This window comes from Bos mutus, chromosome 5 (assembly GCF_027580195.1).
Source record: "Bos mutus isolate GX-2022 chromosome 5, NWIPB_WYAK_1.1, whole genome shotgun sequence".
NCBI classification, from domain to species: Eukaryota; Metazoa; Chordata; class Mammalia; order Artiodactyla; family Bovidae; genus Bos; species Bos mutus.
The window spans coordinates 48,988,813-49,010,865 of NC_091621.1; positions in this window are offsets into that span (position 1 = coordinate 48,988,813).

Here is a 22,053-nt window from a genome sequence, read left to right on the forward strand (position 1 = left end):
TCTTCAACAATAGACTGATATTTCTTTCTATTGCCACCAGAGTTCTATAACTCTAGCCTTAAGAGACCATGACAACTTCTAACTGCAAATTCATTCTCATAATAATTATATTAGGACTCATTCACAGGTGAACAATTTTGTAACTAATATCTGGGTTGTTTTATTTCTCCAGGTGATGGATATTTTTCTCCATAGCTTATCAGTGGTCTTTTAGCTTAAATAAGGATGGCGTTGTAATGGTTAGTGTAAAACTGATTTAAAAGTTAGCCAGTGGCCAGAGATTCTTGGTCAATTTTCTTATGGATATGTTCATTGTGGTTAAAGTTTTAATTGCCATTTAATAGTTAATATTTATCTGTTTGTTTTTAAATGGATGTAAAATAGAAAGATACCTGGCAATCAAAAAAAAAAGCTAGCCAATGGAAAATACATTAAACTAATAGAAAAGTAAGCTGAGTTTTAGAAGTGACTGCCTGCTATGTCCTGGGAAAATCTCTTATTCTGTTCCCAGGCTGCCTTAAGTCTATATCCCTCAACTATCCAGCCTCTAGAGGAAAACTGTATGGTGAACGACTCTCCCGCCTGTTCTTAATCACAATTACAAAATACACACCAAACTGTGTATAGGCACATATACATGTAGGCATTCATTCATCTGACAAGCCTCTATCTGGAGCTGATGTTATGGCAGACAAAGCTTTGTGCTCTGTAAGGTTCAGAAAGTAAAACACAGTCACTTTTGAAAGGATATGAGTATGTGTGCAATATGTGAAATAAAAGTTACTCTTAAATCTTTCTTAATAACAAAAGGCCATTTTTTGAATATTGGATGTGATAGGATACATCTGGGTGGTCTAAGCCAAAGGTAGTAGTCTTGCTACTCTTGCCAGTACCTGGTTTCTGCATATACATGGTATGCACTTCTGTCCCTGAAACAAAGAGAGTAATAATCTGGGGAGAAGCGTTCCTGGGAATGATTTCCTCTTCTGAAAAAGGCTCCCAAGACAGTCATTCTCTCTGCAGTCTTGCCTTTGGATTTTGTTTGCACACTCCTTGACCCAATAACTCTCTTTCTAGGTTTTTACCCTAAAGAAATAATCAGAGAGGTATGCAAGGATTTACATCCAAGGTTATTCATCCCAGGATTATCTATTACAGTGAAAAATGTAAAACAATCATAAACATCCAACAATAAGTTTCATCAAATAAACTATGGGGTATCCACAGGTTATTAACTATTCATTAAAAATTATAAACATATAGGTAATTCTTCATGATATATTTGTTAACAGGAAAAAGCAAACACAAAAGCAAAAATTTTTTGGAAAGTATATGTACATGTATTGTGTGTTGGGTGTGCGTGTGTGAGTGTGCGCATGTGCATTGCATATATATTCCCCCTGAAGGGTGGGATAACAGGAGATTTTTATTTTCTTTTTTGTGCTTATTTGGACTTTCCAAAGTTGGTAACATTAACTTTTTTTTTTTATCTTTGCAGTTAGAGAGAGAAAAAAAAAATGCTCAAAAACACAAAGCACATTCAGATATTACAATGGAGCAGGAAAAATAAATGGCTTAACCTGACCTATAGGCTGCTAGTCCTGGAAGGTGTGCTAGAGCTGAGTCCTGACACTAGACAGGATTCTTTGCAGGAACGGGAAAGTGGGTATTGCAGGAAAAGAAGAAAGCATACACTGAAAACTGAGGCTTCAGAAAACATGGCCCTTTTTTAGGGAAATGCTCATGGTCCAGTCTGGTTGGAGGCTGGTAGATAGAGTGTGTGAGGACCCATTGGGGCATCAGGCTGAGAGAGCCATTCACCAAGGGCCTTTTCATCATGCTTAGAACCTCGACTTTTAGGTGGTGGGAGGTGACATTGATGGGGAAATTATTTACACGGAAAAGCAGACATTTCTGTGGCTGCCTTTTTGTTTGTGACATTCATTCTGTGCTTTGGAAGCAATCAAACTCCTATTCTTCTCTCATCTTTTACACCACCATCCCAAGGTCACTTTATGGACTTTGCTTCATTCCACTTGAAGCACCCACGCACCAGATAGTGACTCCCACCTCTCACCTCCTGCAGGTACGAGTGTGGTCATCATGCCTGGGGTAGCCCATGAGCCAGAAGATACAGCCGCTAACCAGCGCCTCACTGCATACAGGCAATATTGTTACATTGAACCAACATAGCTTGCGGGCAACTGGGAAGCACCACCCAGTGTAAAGTAAACCATTACTGATGACTGAAGAGCCAAGCTTCCTTAGAGACTCATTCTTTCAGGGGTGTATCAGAAGAAAAGTATGTCTGCACCCTTCCCGTGTTCCTCTTCTTAAAATGTTAACAGCAAGTATAGAGTACGTTGGTAGATATGTTTGGATCTGGTTGCCAAGCACTGCTTTTCTGAAAATTGCCCCTCCTCCTTATCCTCATAGATGTCACATATGGATTGGACCAGGATCAGCATCCAATACCAGTTGGACTCAGTTCTCTTGAAGGAATTTGAAATATGAAATAAGTGTTTTTAGCTGCAGTCAAGCTGTTCTCTTGAATGGAAGAGGGGTCAACTTAGCTACTTTTGATGGTGGCCATTATTCACCATGATGAATAACAAGGCAGAGAAAGATGGTGTGTAAGGAAGATAAATGATACCAGTGGCAAGGGGAAGTGGACTCAAGATATGGTGTATTAGGGTGGACCAACTACTGTAAGAAACGATCCCAAATCTCAGTGACCTCACATAATACGAGTTTATCTCTTGCTCACACAAAGTCCAATACTAATGATTGGGCGGCTCCTCCATGCAGTTCTCTCCAAGTGGTGACTCGGGGACCCAGAATCCTCTCATACCATCTCATGTCTCCACAATGTTGTGGTTTCAAGATCCCCTGGGCATCATCCTATCCCATCCCAGCACGTGGGCCATTTTGTTTCCAGGACTAGAAGAGGCATATATCATTTCTTCCCACAATCTGCTGGCAGAACTCAATCACATGGTTCTACCTAGAGGGAAGTAGGGCTAGGAAATACAGCTTCACTGAGTGTCTATGAAGAAGACCAGAACCAGATATTGCTGAACACTAGAAGGATCTGCCATATGTGGGGAAAGAGAACTGCCTGGCTTCCCACAGCACCTCAATCTTGCCTTACTTAAGACTTGGTCAAACCCAGTATCCTTACTCAAGCTAGCTCAAGTAGGTTTCTACTATTTACAAACCCAAGGAAAACACTAACAAATCATCAAAACACTTTTCAGATTATAAAGTATTTTGACTGCTCACATTCACATTTAATTTTGACATCAAGCCTCTGACACAGGTTTGAGCAAACTCCAGGAGACAGTGAGGGACAGGGAGGCCTGGCATGCTGCAGTCCAGGGGGTCACAAAGAGTTGGACACAACTTGGTGACTGAACAACAGGAAGAAGCCTGGGAGATAGATATGATTATCAGCCTCGTTTTGTTGACGAAGAAACAGAATCTCCCCGAAACTGTATCAATTGTTCAAGCCCATCACAACTACAGCCAGGGCTGGAATTAACGCCTTCAACTCCAAAACTGAGTTCTTTTTTCAACTTCATAGTGTGTAAGAACATCTGGCAGCAGGGAAATTATGCTTCTAGCCCCTTACTGTGAGTGGTTTTATCAGATTACTTGCCCCCTGGAGGAAGAGCAAACAACAGCACAAAGCCACGAGCCTTTCTCAGGAAGAAAGGTGGATGGGACTGAAATGGAGGGTGCAGAGAGGAAAGCCCAGCCACACCAGACTCTTCATATTCTTCCCAGATGCGCAGAGGCTGTACTTGGAATTCGGAAAGAAAATCTGATCAAAGCCAAAAGGGCAGCAATCCTTGTTCTCTGGAGGCTTGCGTTTTGTATTTGACATTGAACCACTCCAGTCTATGACACAAAAAGTCTATTAAAAGCCCTGAAGGAAAGGAAGACAAATGGCCAAGACCTTGAGTCACGGCACCAAGATGAAAGGCATTGGGTGCTCCGAGGCTGGCGGAGAAGGACGGGCATGGAGAATTGTAAAGCCACCTTTGTGCACAACAAATGATGAGACAGCTCTGGAACGATAGCGAACAGCTGCTCTGTCTCCTCAGCACTAACAGCTGCCACCTCTGCTGGGCTTTCCCACTACTGGCTCCTATGACATCCAGCCACACAGGACTGACGGTCAAGGTCCTCCTGAGTCGCAGTGAAGCCAGGGCCAGAGGGAAAGGACTTCGAATGCTGCTGGAGTGCGAGGGGAAATGCCCGGGAGGAACAACCTTGACGAAATGAAGGTAACAGAAAGCGCTAAAAGACAACGGGTAAGAGGACACAGATTGTGCTCTGAAGGCAGAAGTTCTCACACGTCTTTAGAGAGATGTCCACTGGATCCAGGCAAAAAGGACAATGTAGCACTTTAAAAAAAATTGCATTCCACTTGAAAGACTGTCATTTATTGCAAGATTACTTCCTTGTTTTGATGTTAAAATGTCCTTTTATGAAATGACAATGATAGAAAACGGTGGAGTTTTTTTTTTTTCAAATATATACTCCTGGCAAAATAAAACGCTGGCAACGCGATTTTAGTCCTTAACTTTTTTGTTTTCCCTCTCATTGGTCCGTGAAATTGAAAAGCCTGGTACCCACTCAAAAGTCCGAAGCTCTATACGAGTCATTCACATAGAAATAAAAAAAGAAAACTTAGAAAACACCCATGCATATCAAGGATAAATTACACAGATTTCAAGGACAAATCAATGCTTAGAAGTGGAATAAATAATAATGTCTTTGAGGAAAGTTGTAACATCAAACAGAAAAGAATTCGTTTTTATCAGCCTTAGGAATCTGAATTCCTAATGCCTCTTAAAGTCATATGAAAAGGAGGGGAGATGGGTCAACCAAACCTTGACCATCACTCACAATTATCTCTACGATGGCAAACACAACTTAGATGAAAAAGTAGGCGCTATTCAGATTTTCAGATTACAAAATACTAGCTGGGAGCCAGCTGCAAAGATTTTGACAACAGAGCTATTCCCAATGTTCACAAGGGTACTTAGAAGAGCTAACAATAGCAGTTGTTTTGCAAAAGTGTAAAAATAGAGTGAAAGAACAAGAGGAAAAAATACTGCAAATGTGCCATATAACTCTTGGAATAGAAGCTGTAAATGTTTCTATACAAAGGGGACTACCTCTACCTACCACCTGCTTATATTCTAGGATTTGGATATTTGCCAAAATGACAGTTTGGGAAAGTAAAAAGGCTTGGGCTAAAGTGTAGAAGAACAGGAATGAAAGAGCAAGGCATGTTTTCCTTCATTGGTTTTCCTTGCATTTCAGATACCCGTGCATCAATTTAATTGCCAATTGTGTTCCTGACTTGCAATAACTGAAGAAACATAGCTGGGATAATAAGGAGAGAAAGAATTGTAAATGAAATATTGAGATATTCATATTCCATGAAAATTGTAGCATTCGTTCTCCTGCCTTGTGTTTTTAATGTTCCAATGGAAAGGGTAATGATCGAGGAGTGTTTGGAGAAAGGAAGTAATATTTTTAAAACACCTGCCATGGACTAGACACTGTGCTTGGAATTCTCTCTATATTATCTCACACATTTCTTTTTTAAAAAATGATTTTTGGATGTGGACCATTTTTAAAGTCTTTATTGAATTTGTTACAACATTGCTTCTGTTTCATGTTTTGGTTTTTTGACCCCCAGGCATGTGGGATCTGATCTCCCCAACCGGGAATTGAACCCTCATCCCCTGTGTTGGAAGGTGAAGTCTTAATCACCGGACTTCCAGGGAAATCCTGATCTCACAAACTTTTAGCAACAACATTCTGAGGTATTATGGCCCCATTTTCCAGATGAGAACACTAAGGCTCAATGACAATAAGATGCTTACCCAGAGGTCAATTGCTAAATGTCAGAGTCAAACATATGTTTTCCCCACTACTCTTGATATCCAGTTACTCTCTCTGCCTGGAGACTGAATGAATGGCTACAGAACTTGAGACAGAAACAACTCCTTCTCTCAGAATTCCTCCTCCCACTGTTGGCCCCCTCATCACCTGAAGTATCCATTCCGTATGCCTAGGTCAGCCCCACCTACTGCCGAACTGCTGATTCACTCATACTAAAATTAATTTACTTGTCCTTTCTCATCAGCCCAGAAAGTCTCTTCTGTTGCCAAGTTACACATAGTTATCAACTATGTGTAAGGATACATAGTTGGACAAAAGAAAAGGACAAAAGAACAAGTCCTAGGTAGAGTAGAAATAATGGTCCAGTTTTTATTAACAATCTCCTTCTAATTCTACTGATGGGAATCTCATGTCTACTAACAGGAGAGCTTAGTAGGAATGTGGTGGGGTCTTCCCACTTCCACTATCCAAAATGCATTCCTTTAATAGTAATTACCAGTTCAAACGTGTAATGGTTTGGAAAACTATGTACATATTCCCTTTCCAATGGTCACAAAGACATAAAAAGAAAGGGCCTTACTGTACTGGTTTTGTTGAAAAGCCACCCCACATAATGTCTCCCAGAAACCTGTGAATATAGCCTCATTTGGAAATAGGGTCTTGGCTAAAATCAGATCATGCTGGATTAAGTGGGTCCTAATCCAGTGACTGGTATCCTTACAAGAAGAAGGAAATTTGTACACAGACATACACAAAATGAAGATGGCCTTTGATGATGGAGGCAGACATTGGAATGATGCAGCTACAAGCCAAGGAACATCAAGAACCACAGACAACCACCAGAAACTAGAAAGAGGCAATAAAGGACCCTCCTCTAGAGACTTCAGAGAGAGCATGGCCCTGCCAACACCTTGATTTTGGATTTCTAGCCTTCAGAATTGTAGGACAAGTCTCTTATTCTAAGCCACCCCATTTGTGGTATTTTGTTACAGCAGCCTGGGAAACTATCACACTTGGCACATTCCTTCAATAAGAGAGTCTTAACTATTGTAAAATGCCTAACTCTGTCCAAATTCATGTTAATGCAACTCCAATCAAATACCTAAAATCCCCCAGCCTAATCAAAATCTCAAAAGAATTGGCAGAGGGGGCAATTTAACAAAATGACTCTTCATGATAGCTGAAGGGTGTTGGGTCCTAGCAAGGTGGTGAATGACCAGGCCTGCATTCATGGGGCAGGAAACTGAAAGAAAATGAGCTGAACTCTTGATCTGTGGAACTGGAAAAAAAATTAAGCCTGGTGAAATCTAAGGAAGAAATGATAATGGTAGGGACAGAAATAAAACAGAGAACATGAATAAAGGAGCCATGGATCATTTGAAAAGATGAACAAAATTGATGCAACTCTAATGAAACTGACGCAGTAAAACACAGAATGATCCATGGGATTTTACACTGAATGTACATTTTAAGCACATGCAACAAGCAATTCATATTTTATAAGGATGTATACATTATTCAAGGAATTTCCCTGTAGCTCATACAATAAAGAATGTGCTTGCAATGCAGGAGATCCGGGTTCAATCCCTGGGTCAGGAAGATCCTCTGGAGAAGGGAATGGCAACCCACTCCAGTATTCTTGCCTAGAGAATCCAATGGACAGAGGAGCCTGGTGGGCTACAGTCCATGGGCTCACAGAGTTGGACACTACTGAGCGACTAAGCACACACATTATTCAAGGACCTATATAAAGCACATTTTAGTAGGTGGGGTCTATGTTACATACAAAACAGGAGTACGATCGATGATGAAAATAATAGGAATAAACAAAGAAAAGGGTCTTGCTATGTATCAGTTCAGTTCAGCCGCTCTATGTATACACTGATATATTCAAGATGGATAACTGACGGGGATCCACTTATAGCACATGGAACTCTGCTCAACGTGTGTGGCATCCTGGATGGGAGGGCAATATGTATGTCTGTGTCCCTTTGCTGTCTGCCTGGAATTATTAAAACATTGTTAACCAGCTAGTAAAAAAAATGTTTGTTTCATGAACATAAAAAGAAAGAAAAGGGTCGTGCATGGATGTATGGACACAGAGTTCTGTGGTATCAGATACAATGAGCATAGGAGGAGTCATTGAATAATTTGTATGAAAACAATTTGGGGAAAAAAATAATAAAGTAGTAATTTTTTCAGGCAGACTTTAAAAATTTGATGTTAAAAATGAAACCAATAGCTAAACAAATATATGATTTTCTATCTTATCTTGATTTGGGGAAGCACTTTGCAAGCATAAATGCAATGGGGGGAAAAAAAGAGGAAAAAATGGATGCTTTGACTCTGTTAAAGTGAAACTTTAAAAAATAAAATCTTTCTGTTCATTAAGAAATCATTTAAAAAATTAGATACAAAAAGCAAATAGGAAAGAATATTTACAACAAAAACTACAAAAGAAACATATCCACTATGTATTAAACTTTTATGCAAATAAAAAAGAAAACATAAAAATAGACCTTATTAAAAGTTGGGGGAAAAAAACTTTTTAACAACCCAGAAAGAAAATGTAATTGGCTAATAAATATGGAAAAATATTCAACCTCAGTAGTAATATAAAAATGCATATTTAGACTGAAATTTTCCATCTACCAAATTAGCAGGCTAGCACTCCTCTTGGGAATATAAACTGGTCTCCCTTCCTGGAAAGTAATTTTATATTACATGTCAAGATACTTTTAAATTTTCATATATTTTGACTCAGTAACTCTGCTTCTAAGCATCTGTCTTTAGGGAAAACCTACACATTCATCAAAATGGGAATATTAAATTTAGTACATCCATACTGTGACAGTAAAGCGTTGTAAGAATATAGTCTCTGAATCCCCAGACTCTGCTACACTGTAGGAACTCAATAAATGTTTGTTAAATGGCTCTGGAATTCTACGTGGCAGTTAAAAAAAGAATGAGTTCAAATTCTATGTGGAAAGATCTCCTAGACGTGTTGTTAAAGAAAACAGGTGAAAATCAGGACATACAGGACGACCTCACGGAGGTAAAACTAAAACTAGCAGCAAAACAAACAAAAAAAATCCCTCTCCTCCCCTTTCTCTCTCCCTCCCTCCTTCCCTCTTTCCTTTCTTCTCTCTTTCAATCCATAGGCAAGTGCAGGAAAACACAAGTGCATACCAAGCTTATAGGAACGATTACATTTGAGGAGATGGGGATGGGCAGGGAGAACACCTCTGAAAGGAGGCTGAATGGTTTTAGATATAAATACTCTCAGATTAATTACCTACTTTAAAAATAAAATGTGTTTCCTAAAGGATGCCTATGCAAAGATGTTTATAATAGCATCATTTGTAATCATGAAAAGTTGAAAATAACCCCTTAGGATAATAGATATATATTAACCACAAAACATCATGTAGGTATATAATAAGCTGTGTTTTTGAAGAAGAGTTGCCAGGAAATGACATGGTACATTATTAAGTGAAAAACAAAAAGAACAAGAAAGATTTCATTAAAAAAAAAAAATATATATATATATAGGCTCATCTTACAAGAACCACTAGAGAAAATTCTTCAAGCTGAAAGCAAGTGACCATTGAGAATACTTTGATCCCACACAAAAACCAAAGAGCACCAGGAGAGGTAATTATATCAGTAATTACATGAAAGGATGAATGCATATTTCTTCTCCTATTTGAAAAGCAATTGTATAAAACAATATGTATAGAATCGTATTCCTGGGCATTCAACATATAGAAGCGTAGTATACTTGACAATAACAGCACAAAGCCTGCTGAAATTCAAAACAGCTAACCCTAAACCTACTAACACTGCCTTTCAAAGAGAAAAATGAAAGAGTTGTCGCCAGTGTTTTGCCCTAGTTCCTTCTGCCTCCTGTCTGACCCTGTTATTTCCCTATGTGTGTGGGAACTTGAGAACTATGAGTAAAAAACTCTTTTCAATGGCAATCATCTCCTGATCAAATGGCCTCACCACACCTGAATAATAATAAAACCTATGTTTTAAAACAAATAGTAATTTTAAAACTATCCATAGAAAAACCTCAGGTACAGATTGCATCACTGGTGAATTCTACAGATATTTAAAGAAGAAATAACACCAATTCTTCACAAACTCTTCCCAAAAATAGGAAAAGGAGGAAAATTTCCTGATTCATTCTATGAGGCCAGTTCGACCATGAAACTAAAACCAGAAAACTTTACAAATGCTTCTGTTATAGAATTTTGACTTAAAACATCTGCTAAATTCCAAGTTCCTATAAAAGATTCTGTGTCTATAATAAACTTTCCTATATCTCTCCTTGCTATTTTTATAGATTCTGTTAATAAAAGGAAAAGGCATGTAGAGTGAACACAGAAATGGTTGTGACAATTTCATTTTGCTTTTTCATTCTTCAAACGCCATCATACAATTTGTTTTCCTGTGCAAGCATTACACAAATGCAATTGTTTTCAGGAATACTTAAACAGCATTTTACGGGATTTAAAGTACTGAACAGAATCAGTGTGGTAATGCAGAACTCTTTTCCTAACATAAGAATCTCAGAAGTTAATAACTAAGTTGATTTCTAGGTTCTTGAGTGTTTGAAAAATAAAATTGAAGTTTGAGATTTTTTTTTTTAAAAAGGAGATTACAACAGAAAAAAAAAAACAGACCAACATTCCTTATGAACACAGGCGCAAAAATGCATGAAAGCATTTGACAAAATCCATTGCTTCTTCACTAATCAAAAAAATAAAAACTCCACAAACTAGGAATAGAAAGAAGCTTTCTTAATCTGAGAAAAGGCATCTATGAAAAACTCACAGGTAACATCATACTTAATGATGAAAGACTGAATGCTTTCTCCCTAAGACTAAGAACAAGATATGGATATTCACTTTCACCACTTGTATTCAACACCATACTGTAGTGAATTAGGCAAAAAAAGAAATAAAAAGAACTAAGATGGGAAAGGAAGTAAAGCTGCCTTTATTTACAGATGACATGATCTTGTATATAGAAAATCCTAAGGAAACCACTAACCAAAAACAAACAAATAAATAAAACACTACTAGAACTGAAAAATGAGTTAGGCAAGCTTGTAAGATATAAGATCAATATATATAAGCCAACTGTGTTTCTATACACTTGCAACAGGCAATCTGAAGATGAAGTTAAGAAAACAATTTCACTTTTATTAATAAATTTAAGGAAAGAAGCGCAAAGTGTATACACTGAAAATTACAAAATACTACTGAAAGAAATTAAAGAAGATCTAAATAGATGGAAAGACATGCCATGTTTGCTGACCAAGAGACTTAATATTGTTAGGATGGCAATATTCCATCAATAGGTCCACAGATTCAATGCAATCCTTTCAAAACCCTAGTTGGCTTCTTTGTAGAAACTAACAAGTTGATCTTAAAATTCATATGAAAATTCAAGAGATCCAGAATAGCCAAAACAATCTTGAAATAGAAGAATAACTCACACTTCCCAATTATAAAATTTAGTACAAAACTACAGTAAGCATGACAGTGTGGTATTGGCACAAGACAGACATACAGATCAATAGAACTGAGAATTAGAAATAAATCCTCACATTTATAGTCAATTGATTTTCAGCAAGTGCCCAAATGATTGAATGGAAAGAATAATTTCTTCAACAAATGGTACTGGGAACAACTAGATGTCCACATGAATGAAGTAAGATTTCTATTTTATATCATTTACAAAAATTAACCGAAATGGATCAAAAATCTCTTAAATGTAAAAGCTAAAACTACAAAACCTTTAGAATAAAATGTAGGTGGAAATCTTCATGATCATGGATTAAGCAATGATTTCTTAGATATGACACCAAAAAACACAGTGACCCCATGGACTGTAGCCCGCCAGGCTCCTCCGTCCATAGGATTTTCCAGCCAAGAATACTGGAGTGGGTTGCCATTTCCTTCTCCAGGAGATCTTCCCGACCCAGGGATCAAACCCAGGTCTCCCACATTGCAGGCAGACTCTTTACCATCTTTTACCATTTGGAGCCACCGGGGAATCCACAAACACAGCAACAAAAGTAAAAACAGATAAATTGAATTTCATCAGAATTTAAAACTATTATTTTATAGGACACTATCAAGAAAGTGGAAAGACAACTCAGAGAATGGGAGAAAATACTTGCAACTCATATATTTGACAAAGGAATTCTATTTGAAATATATGAAGAACTTTCACAACTCAATAATAAAAAGACAAAAATGCAATTACAAAATAGGCTAAGAATATGAATAGGCATTTCTCCAAAGAAGATATATAAATAGTCAAAAAACACATAGAAAGATGTCCAACTTCATCAGCCATCAAGGAAACATATATCAAAATTACAATGAGACAGCACTTCAAACCCACCCAGACAGCTATTATTAGAAAAGCAGATAATAATAAGTGTGGGTGAGAATGTGGAAAATTTGAAACTGATAGGATAGTTCACTGGTAAGAATGTAAAATGATGCAGCTGCTTTGGAAAAATTCTACAAGTTCCTAAAATGTTAAACACTGAACATAGTTACCATCAATGGTAACTATGGTAACATAGTTACCAACAATGACCCAGGCATTCTACTCCTAAGTAATACTCAAGAGAAATAAACATGTGTATGTCCACATGAAAAGATGTACATAAATGTTCATAGCAGCATTATTCACAATAGCCCAAAAGTAGAAACAACCCAAATGTCCATCAACTGATGGCCAGATAAATAAAATGTAGTATATTCACACAATGGAATATTATTCAACAGTAAAAATGAATGAAGTATTGATATATCCTATAACATGGGCTTCCCTGGTAAGCTCAGTCAGTAAAGAATCTGCCTGCAGTGCAGGAGACCTGGGTTCGATCCCTGGGTTAGGAAGATCTCTTGGAGAAGGAAATGGCAACCCACCCCAGTATTTTTGCCTGAAAATCCTATGAACAGAGGAACCTGGTGGGCTACAGTCCATGGAGTCACAAGAATCAGCCATGACTTAGCGACTAAACCACATAACATGGATGAATCTTGGAAATACTCTAAGAGAAAGAAGCCAGACAAAAAGAGCTGCAGAACTGGATATTGCATAACTCCATGTGTATGAAACACCCAGCACAGGCAAATCTAAACAGGCAACACAGAGATAAGCAGTCGTCTAGGAACAGGAGGACTTAGCATAGCCAGTAAAGAGCTGGCTGATCAGCATTCCTTCAGAAGCCTTCAGGGAGTACATTGTTCAGACAAAATGGCAGCTGTGGAATTAACAAAAAGAGTCTCATTTTACTTTAAATACTCCCTATGCTCCATGCTCAGTCATGTCCAACTCTGTGACCGCATGCACTGTAGCTCACCAGACTCCCCTGCCATGGGGTTTTCCAGGCAAGAATACTGGCGTGGGTTGCCGTTTCCTTCTCCAGGGGATCTTCCCAACTCAGGGATCAAACTTCCATCTTCAGCACTGAGGCAGATTCTTTACCACGGAGCCACTTGGGACCATCTAGAAAGACCTAAGCAGGGATCTCAAACTGAAAAGAGCCAAGTCTTAGGACAGTTTAAGAGCTGGACTAAGCATTCACTACCGCATCCATTCTGCATCCTCTCATCTCTACTTTTCCTTTCAGTGGGCCTTCTTCTCATACTCAGCACCCTGTATTTTCAGGGATTTAAAAAAATGATAAAATAAGATTGCACCACTGGCAATCTTAGATTTCAGATACAGGGTTTGATGCCAGTGCAGTTGAAGACAGCAAAGCAACTGATCACCCATGGGCCAAATCGTAATGATATGGCATTCTTTCCCATCAAGAAATTCTTAAGCTTCACAGTGCTGAATCCTGAATTTGACGCCCTTAGTTAAACTTGGGACTTGGTTAAAGATTAAACAATCAAACTTTTATTTCAACCACATAAACAAAAAAATAAAATACAAGTGAAGACACATTGACAAAGAAGAGATTGGTTTTCTGTGACTGAGTAATGGAAACTTTTTTTTTAGCATCCTATTCTGCATGTGGTCCCCGGTACAGAATAGGATGCTAAAAAAAAAAAAAAAAAAGAGTTTCCATTACTCAGTCACAGAAAACCAATCTCTTCTTTGTTGATGTGTCTTCACTTGTATTTTATTTTTTTGTTTATGTGGCTGAAATAAAAGTTTGATTGTTTAATCTTTAAGCAAGTCCCAAGTTTAACTAAGAGTGTCAAATTCAGGATTTGCATTGTGATTCAGCACTGTGAAGCTTAAGAATTTCTTGATGGGAAAGAAGTTGCCAGAGGAAATATCAATAACCTCAGATATGCAGATGACACCACCCTTATGGCAGAAATCGAAGAAGAACTAAAGAACCTCTTGATGAAAGTGAAAGAGGAGAGTGAAAAAGTTGGCTTAGAGCTCAACATTCAGAAAACTAAGATCATAGTATCCGGTCCCAACACTTCATGGCAAATAGATGGGAAGCAGTGGAAACAGTGGCTGACTGTATTTTTCTGGACTCCCAAATCACTGCAGAGGTGATTGCAGTCATGAAATTAAAAGACGCTTACTCCTTGGAAGGAAAGTTATTACCAACCTAGACAGCATATTAAAAAGCAGGGACATTACTTTGTCAACAAAGGTCCATCTAGTCAAGGCTATGGTTTTTCCAGTAGTCATGTATGGATGTGAGAGTTGGACTATAAAAGAAGCTGAGTGCAGAAGAATTGATGCTTTTGAGCTGTGGTGTTGGAGAAGACTCTTGAGAGTCCCTTGGACTGCAAGGAGATCCAACCAGTCCATCCTAAAGGAGATCAGTCCTGGGTGTTCATTGAAAGGACTGATGTTGAAGCTGAAACTCCAATATTTTGGCCACCTGATGCAAAGAGCTAACTCATTTGAGAAGACCCTGATGCTGGGAAAGATTGAAGGCAGGAGGAGAAGGGGATGACAGTAGATGAGATGGTTGGATGGCACCACTGACTCAATGGACGTGAGTTTGGGTAAACTCCGGGAGTTGGTGATGGACAGGGAGGCCTGGCGTGCTATGGTTCATGGGGTCACAAAGAGTCAGACACGACTGAGCAACTGAACTGAACTAAACTGATTCTGCATGTGTGTGTGAGAGAGAGAGACATCAACAAAAAATAAATAAATAAGAGAACTGGTAAGGATACATGAGTCATGGAAACTGTTTAAAATCATTTGGCTCCCCTAGAAGACAGCCAGATTGTCAGTAAATGATTCAGCATGGGAAATAGCCAGTAAGGGCAAGCGTGATCAGTGAACGGATCTGAAAGAGACATTACAGGTCGGGGGAAAAGTGGGACCTTCCTTGTTGCTGAGAGTCTTAAAAAGATTATCCCAGGGGATTACTGAAGGGCTAGGCTCCACCCTGCCTGTTCTAAAAGCAGCTCATAAGGTATAGATGAAAAGAACAGTAAGAAGCATCAGCCACTATGATTGCTAAGCCAACGAGATCCTTTCCAGCAATTCTTGCTGGAGCTTGGTTCAGGTTCTTTCATATGGAATCAAAACCAACTTTACATACTCAGTTTCTACTAAAGCTTTTCCCTTACTTGGTTGATAGCATGGCTTGTAAGCCCTGTCAAGATTCTCCAACAATTTCTGATGTCTGCAACATTCACAAGCCCTACCCTGTTTTTTATAAAACAAAGCCCTCCAGAGTTGTTTGGGTGACGAGTACCTAGAGATTGGTGCTCACATCCCTGTCTAGCACCTTAAACGTCTTCTTATATGCCCCTGGAGACACCATAAATACTAATTGATACTGTTGATTATCCAGCCAGGAATTAATATCCCAACTGTATTTCAAACTTTAAACAGCAAAGTCATCACACTACTTTGAACTTATGTGGGGCTCCTTTCTAAAGAACTCAAATTGAATTTTTAAATCTGCCTAAATTAATTATGTCTCAAACTTCCCATGAAACAATTAGTAAATATCACTTGTTGAATACTTCTTCTGTGGAAGGCATTCTGCTAAGCATTAGTAGTTGTGCCACTTTGGGTAAATCATGTATTCTCTACGTGCTTCAGTTCATCTGTAAAATGGGGAAAACACTGTCTTTCTAGAATCACAAAGTCAGTTGCTGACAGGCAACTAACTAAGTAGAGGGAGCTAGGTGTCAGTACTGAGTGATTATTAAGTGAGATGCACCTGGTAATCATGGGGGCCTATTCACTAGGATAGGATGCTGCTTCTTACATGGAACTCTGCACAGGGTTATGCACCAACCTGGATGGGAGAGGGCTTTGGGAAAGAATGGATATATGTATATGTTTGGTTGAGTCCCTTTGCTGTTCACCTGAAACTACAACATAATCAGCTATACCCCAACACAAAATAAAAAGTTTAAAGTTTGAAAATAAAATAAACTTGCCTCTTTTTTCCTGTAGACAAATCCTGCCTTCCTACTTAGAGCAGCAAGAAGTGTGAGATAGGCTTTCCTAGGCTCCCTTGCAACTAGGATACTGGTATATGAGCCAGTCTTGGTCACTGGTGAGTTCAGTTCAGTCGCTCAGTCGTGTCCGACTCTTTGCGACCCCATGAATCGCAGCACGACAGGCCTCCCTGTCCATCACCAACTCCCGGAGTTCACTCAAACTCATGTCCATTGAGTAGGTGATGCCATCCAGCCATCTCATCTTCTGTCGTCCCCTTCTCCTCCTGCCCCCAATCCCTCCCAGCGTCAGAGTCTTTTCCAATGACTCAACTCTTTGCATGAGGTGGCCAAAGTACTGGAGTTTCAGCTTTAGCATCATTCCTTCAGGGGAAGTCAGTTAGGGACTTTTCTTCTTTTAAGTTTTACTTTTACAAGAATGGGGAGAGGCCAGTGGGAAGACAAGCTTTCTTCTTCCAGACATGTGTGTGTCTGCATGTGACATGAGCGCCATTTGGAGGCATTGATAGAAATGAGAGGAACATCAGAGCAGACTTGCTGAAGATGTCAGAGGAGAAAGGTGGACAGCATCAGTGGCAGGGGGCAGCAGTGCTTGACAGCATTTTTGTGCCACTGTATAAAACCTGGAGCTTCCCTACCTTAACTGAGGCAATAAATTCTTGAAGCTATTAGTTGGCTTTCAATCACTCACACTGAAATCATCTCCTCTGCATCGTGGCACGTTACCAAGGGGGCACTCGTCATCATCTGAAGTCAACCATTGGGACTTCCCTCATGGCTAAGTGGCTAAGACTCCATGCTCCCAAGGCAGGGGGTCCAAGTTCAATCCCTGGTCAGGGATCTAGATCCCACATGCCGCAGCTAAGAGTTTGCATGCTGCAACAAAAGACCCCACATGTCTCATTGAAGATTGAGGAACCCATGTGTCAAAACTAAGACCCAGTACAGCCAAATAAATAAATAAAAATAAATAAAGAAGTCAGGCACACTCAGATTCCACTGCTGGGTGCCAGATGAGGATTTTTCAAGAAGAGCCAGGAGTCCAGATTTTTAAAATGTTGGCTTAAAGGAATATGTGCATGCCAAACAAAAGACATCTGGAGGCCAAATTCAGCCCACAGACACTGTTTTCAACCCTTGAAGTACCTCTGACAGTTGCCGTGAGTACTGAATTAAATGTGTTTAAAATAAGATCAGTAATAATAATAGCAAACACTCACATAGCACTTAATACGGGCCAGGCACCATTCATTTTGCTTGCTTTACCAATCGAATACTCATATGTAACCAGGTCTTACAACAACTTTATGGAGAGATGTAACTGCCACTTCCACTTTACAGAAAAGGAAAGTAAGGAAAAGAGAAGTTGAGCAATTTGCTCTGGTCACATAGTCACGATGAAGTGCAGCAGGAATGTGAGACTGGGCCTAGGTAATCTGGCTCCAGATTTCACTACATTTAATCAGAGGAGCCTGGAAAGAGTCAGACATGACTTAGCGACTAAATAACAACAGCAGTCAATATGGTATGCTTGTAAAACATTCCAGACAAATTTCTGACCTGTAATTGATAGTCTATGTAAGTTCCCCAACCCCATCACCTCCTCTGCTTGAGGCAATTTGAGAAATAGAATTAGGGATTTTTCTGATGCTAAAGAGGACAGCTTGGCATGTTAGATATTAATGACAGTTGTCATTTCCGTTTGGCACCTCAAAAGCTGCCATAATATCCAGGCAGGTAATCAATATCATAATAAATGAAATCTATATGGTCTTGGCTGGAAGGTGAAACCGCTGTTATGACATTTGTGCTCAGCTTCTTGGCCACCAAACAACAGGGATGCTCTGAACCTGGTGAAATGTTGTACCTTCAGAAAAGACCACCAAATTCTCATGGTGACAGCCAACTTCTCCACCAAGACTCCTAGATGGTGTGGACTGAATGAATGGATGGATGATGAATTGGCTCCAAAGGGACACACATCTGCATACAGTAGGAGACGTTGTTATTTTGACTCTTCCCTTAGAGTCAGTCCCAAGATGGACAGAGCTTCAAAGCTGAATTCACTTGGTATAAATTAACAACTGTAGTGTTTAATCAGTCTTAATCAAACGTACCCTAAAAATGGGCTCTTACAGAAGTGATCCAATGGGAGAAATGCAACTCCAAAAATGATGGGGGTAGAGGTGAGAGGAGTGTGGGAAACCACACGCCTAAATGTCAAGCAATAAAAAAGTGTATTTCGGTATATCCATAGGATTGACTATTAGGTCACCATTAAAAACACTGCTTACAAAGAATGCAATAGAAAAACACTTAAGATCCAATAATAAATGAGAAAAGGACACAAGTTGTACAACACAAGTTGTACAGCATATATCAAAATACATCATTTAAATGAATTTTTCTTAAAGAATAAAAAACACTGAAAATGACTCATATAATACAATACATATAATACAAGTCTCATATAATAGACAAACCAACAAGTATGTATTAACTACCAAGTACTGTAGATGCAAAGTAACGACATGAAACAAAAAAATTTCTTCCTGCTTTTAATAGCTTTCAAAATAATCAAGGAGATGAGATGCTCTCTAACAATTACATCATAAAGAAATCTGATAATTGGAAATGAACAATTTATAACAGTTGCTATAATACTCAGAGGAGAGGAAGCTGACCTCTAGCTGTGGTGACCCAGGCAGGCTGTGAGGAGGAGCAGAGTGGGCGCTGAACCAGAGGCTTACCAGGATTTCAGGAGATCAAAGGGCATTCCAAGCAGGGAGTGGGATGCAAAGTTTGGTGGGATGCATCAGTCCATACTGGTGAAGGTATGGAAACACGCAAGGTATGTTTAATGTGATGCAGTAGAAAGAACCCAGGGCCTGAATTGGGACCCTGGCCCTGTAATTTCTGCAAATGACTTAAGATAACCTCTGAGGTAGCAGGTTCTTTACTTGCATGCAGGAACAATAATACATCTCAGAGGATTTCCGTGTAGGTTAAACAAGGTCATTTATATAGGATGCCTGGCCCATAGTGGAAAATTGTTAAAGCAAATTCTGTTGCTCTCTCTTTCTCTCCTGTTTTCTTTGTTCATCCACTCATTCACTCATTCAACAAGGGTGGAGCCCCCGCCACGTACCAGCACTGGGCTGGTTATTGTTGGTCCATTCTCATCCAATTCCACTCCACACTCCTTGCTGCTCTGTGCTGTGCCCCAGGAGCCTGACAACCACGGACTGCATCACCCAGGCTCCCGTGCCCTCTGGCTTCCAGTTGGAAACACTGGCAGGAAATCTGAGGGTGGGAGGAGAAATAAGTTGGACAATTTACCCTGCTTTCCACTTCCTCCCTGTCTCAACATGGGGGTGGTAGGCAGCTCCTCTTCCTTAGCACAGCTCTCAGCTTTTGGGGGACACAGCTCCTTTCTGCCCTTCATGCCAAGGGGTGGGGATGACACTTTCTGGGGCCCCCACCATGCCTCGTGGGTTTCCTTCACCCTGAACGTCATCTGTTTGTTCAACTCCCTTCAGTTGACCTCTTTAGAGTCTGCTGCTTACTGAGACTCTGACTGACATACGTGATGAAGAAGGCAGACAAATCCTTGCCCCTACATTCTGATGAACAATCACATAGGCAAAAGAGCCATGGGTACAAAGAAGAAAATAAGGTAATGCGATGAAGAGAGAGGCTTCGAGGGGAGTGGGGGTGACATTTGAACAGAGACTTAAAAGCTGAGGGAGAGTCAGCAATTCAAAGTTCTGGGAGACCCCTATTTCAGGCAGAAGTGCCGTATAAGAGTTTACAGTGAAGACAAGCACGAGGTGTTGCAATAATGAAAAGAGGCCACTGGGGCTGGAAATTGGCAGCCTGCAGGAAGAGTGGCGGAAGGGTGGTCAGAGGGGCAGTAGGGGCCAGTCAGCTCTGGGTGTGATGGGCCATGGAAAGGGGCCTGGACTCAGAGACGAGGTGCATTAGGATGTTTTTGGAGGGCTGCAGATTGGGGAATAATTTGAGCGATGTTTTGAATCCATAATCTTCCACCATGTGGGCAATGGATTATGCATCAGGCAAGAGTAGGAGGTTATTGCCATGGAAGAGCTGCTGGTGGCTTGAACTAGAAGGCTGGCAATGGCAGTGGAGAGATGTGAATGAACTTGAGATTCATTTACACGATGACCCTGAGGTATCATCATATTTCAGTTCTTCCCAATCACTGTCCTAGACCCTTAGAGGATGGTGAGCACTCTACTATATTTTTTTAATTTATATTTTTATTTTAGTGGTTATATATTTCAAAATTAGTGTGAACATATCCTGGATCATCTGTATGCCCATCTTATAACAGAATAGTATTATCACATAATTTCAGTGGTCCCAGTTCATTTTGATTCTAAGACCTCCCAGCACCAAATGATTGCCAACAATGACAGCATTTAACATAATGTGATGATTTTATTAAAATGTAACACACATACAGAAAAGAATACCAGTCGTAAGAATATATAGCTCTATACGTTTTCACAAACTGAACATTTCCATAACCAACACAAAGTTTAAGAACCTAACCCTCTAGGAACCCCTCTCCTGCCTTCTCCAAGTCACTCCCACCCCACCCCTCCCAGTGTAACTATCACCTTGATTTCTAACACCATGATTTACTTTAGCTTCTTTTGGAACTTTTGATGAATGCGGAGATGAGAGTTATGTAAATGGGATGAAGCTGGCCTCTAAAAATCCCATCACGGTGTGTGAGCAGCATGGGATTCCCACTAGGGACCAGCCCTGTTTCAGTTCATGCTTCCTGGGCATTGTGATGAAGATCTGACCTCAGAGACTAGGAACCAAATTATCCCCAAGGCATGAAGCAGTTTCATTAGCATATCACAGGGGATCCCCATCAGTGGACATGGCCCAGCACAGTCACATCAGTAGTCCTGGGTATGCATTAGAATGTCTGTTTATCATGGCTGTGCCTGTCATGCAGAATAACATTTCCCCACACCTTAGATGACTCATGAGATGTTAAGAATAAAACACTGATGTCTTGACTTCTGTCATTGCTTTCCTAGTCTGCACTCCAGCAGCTTTCCCAGGTCCAGACTAAAAGGTGTCTTCTTTAGTCAGAAGGAAAGTCCAGCTGAATCTGCCCCAAGTCGCAGGAAGGCTCTCATCCCTGTCCCACCAGCCCTCATTCATTACACCACCAGGGTCAAAACAGGGAAGCAGACAAGCTTTGGTTTGAATGGACTCTCTTGCTCACTCCAATTCTGGCCCTTCCTGTTACTCCAATGACCTCATGCCTCCCACTGGCCCCAGAGTCCCCACTGGAAGCAGGCATAGCCCTGCCCATCAAAATGTAGCCCTCCTGCCTCCATTCTCTCCCAGTTCTGCTTTCTGTTATGTGATAATGAGTGACATCAGATTTATACAAGGAATGCCCGTGACTGTTTAGTGGAAAGAGCACTGCATTTGAGAGTTAAGGGGTCTGGTTCTAGTTCTAACATGACATCAGTTAGGATAACTAATTAGTTGAAAGTGACAGCATTCAACTTAAGCAAAAACCAAACAAACAAACAAAAAATCCAGAGATGAATGAGTTCCTACCAGGGTCAGGGATCAGATACAGCTATATCAGGGTCTCCAAGATGTCATTAAAGACAGACTCACTCTCTCCATATCTTGGCAC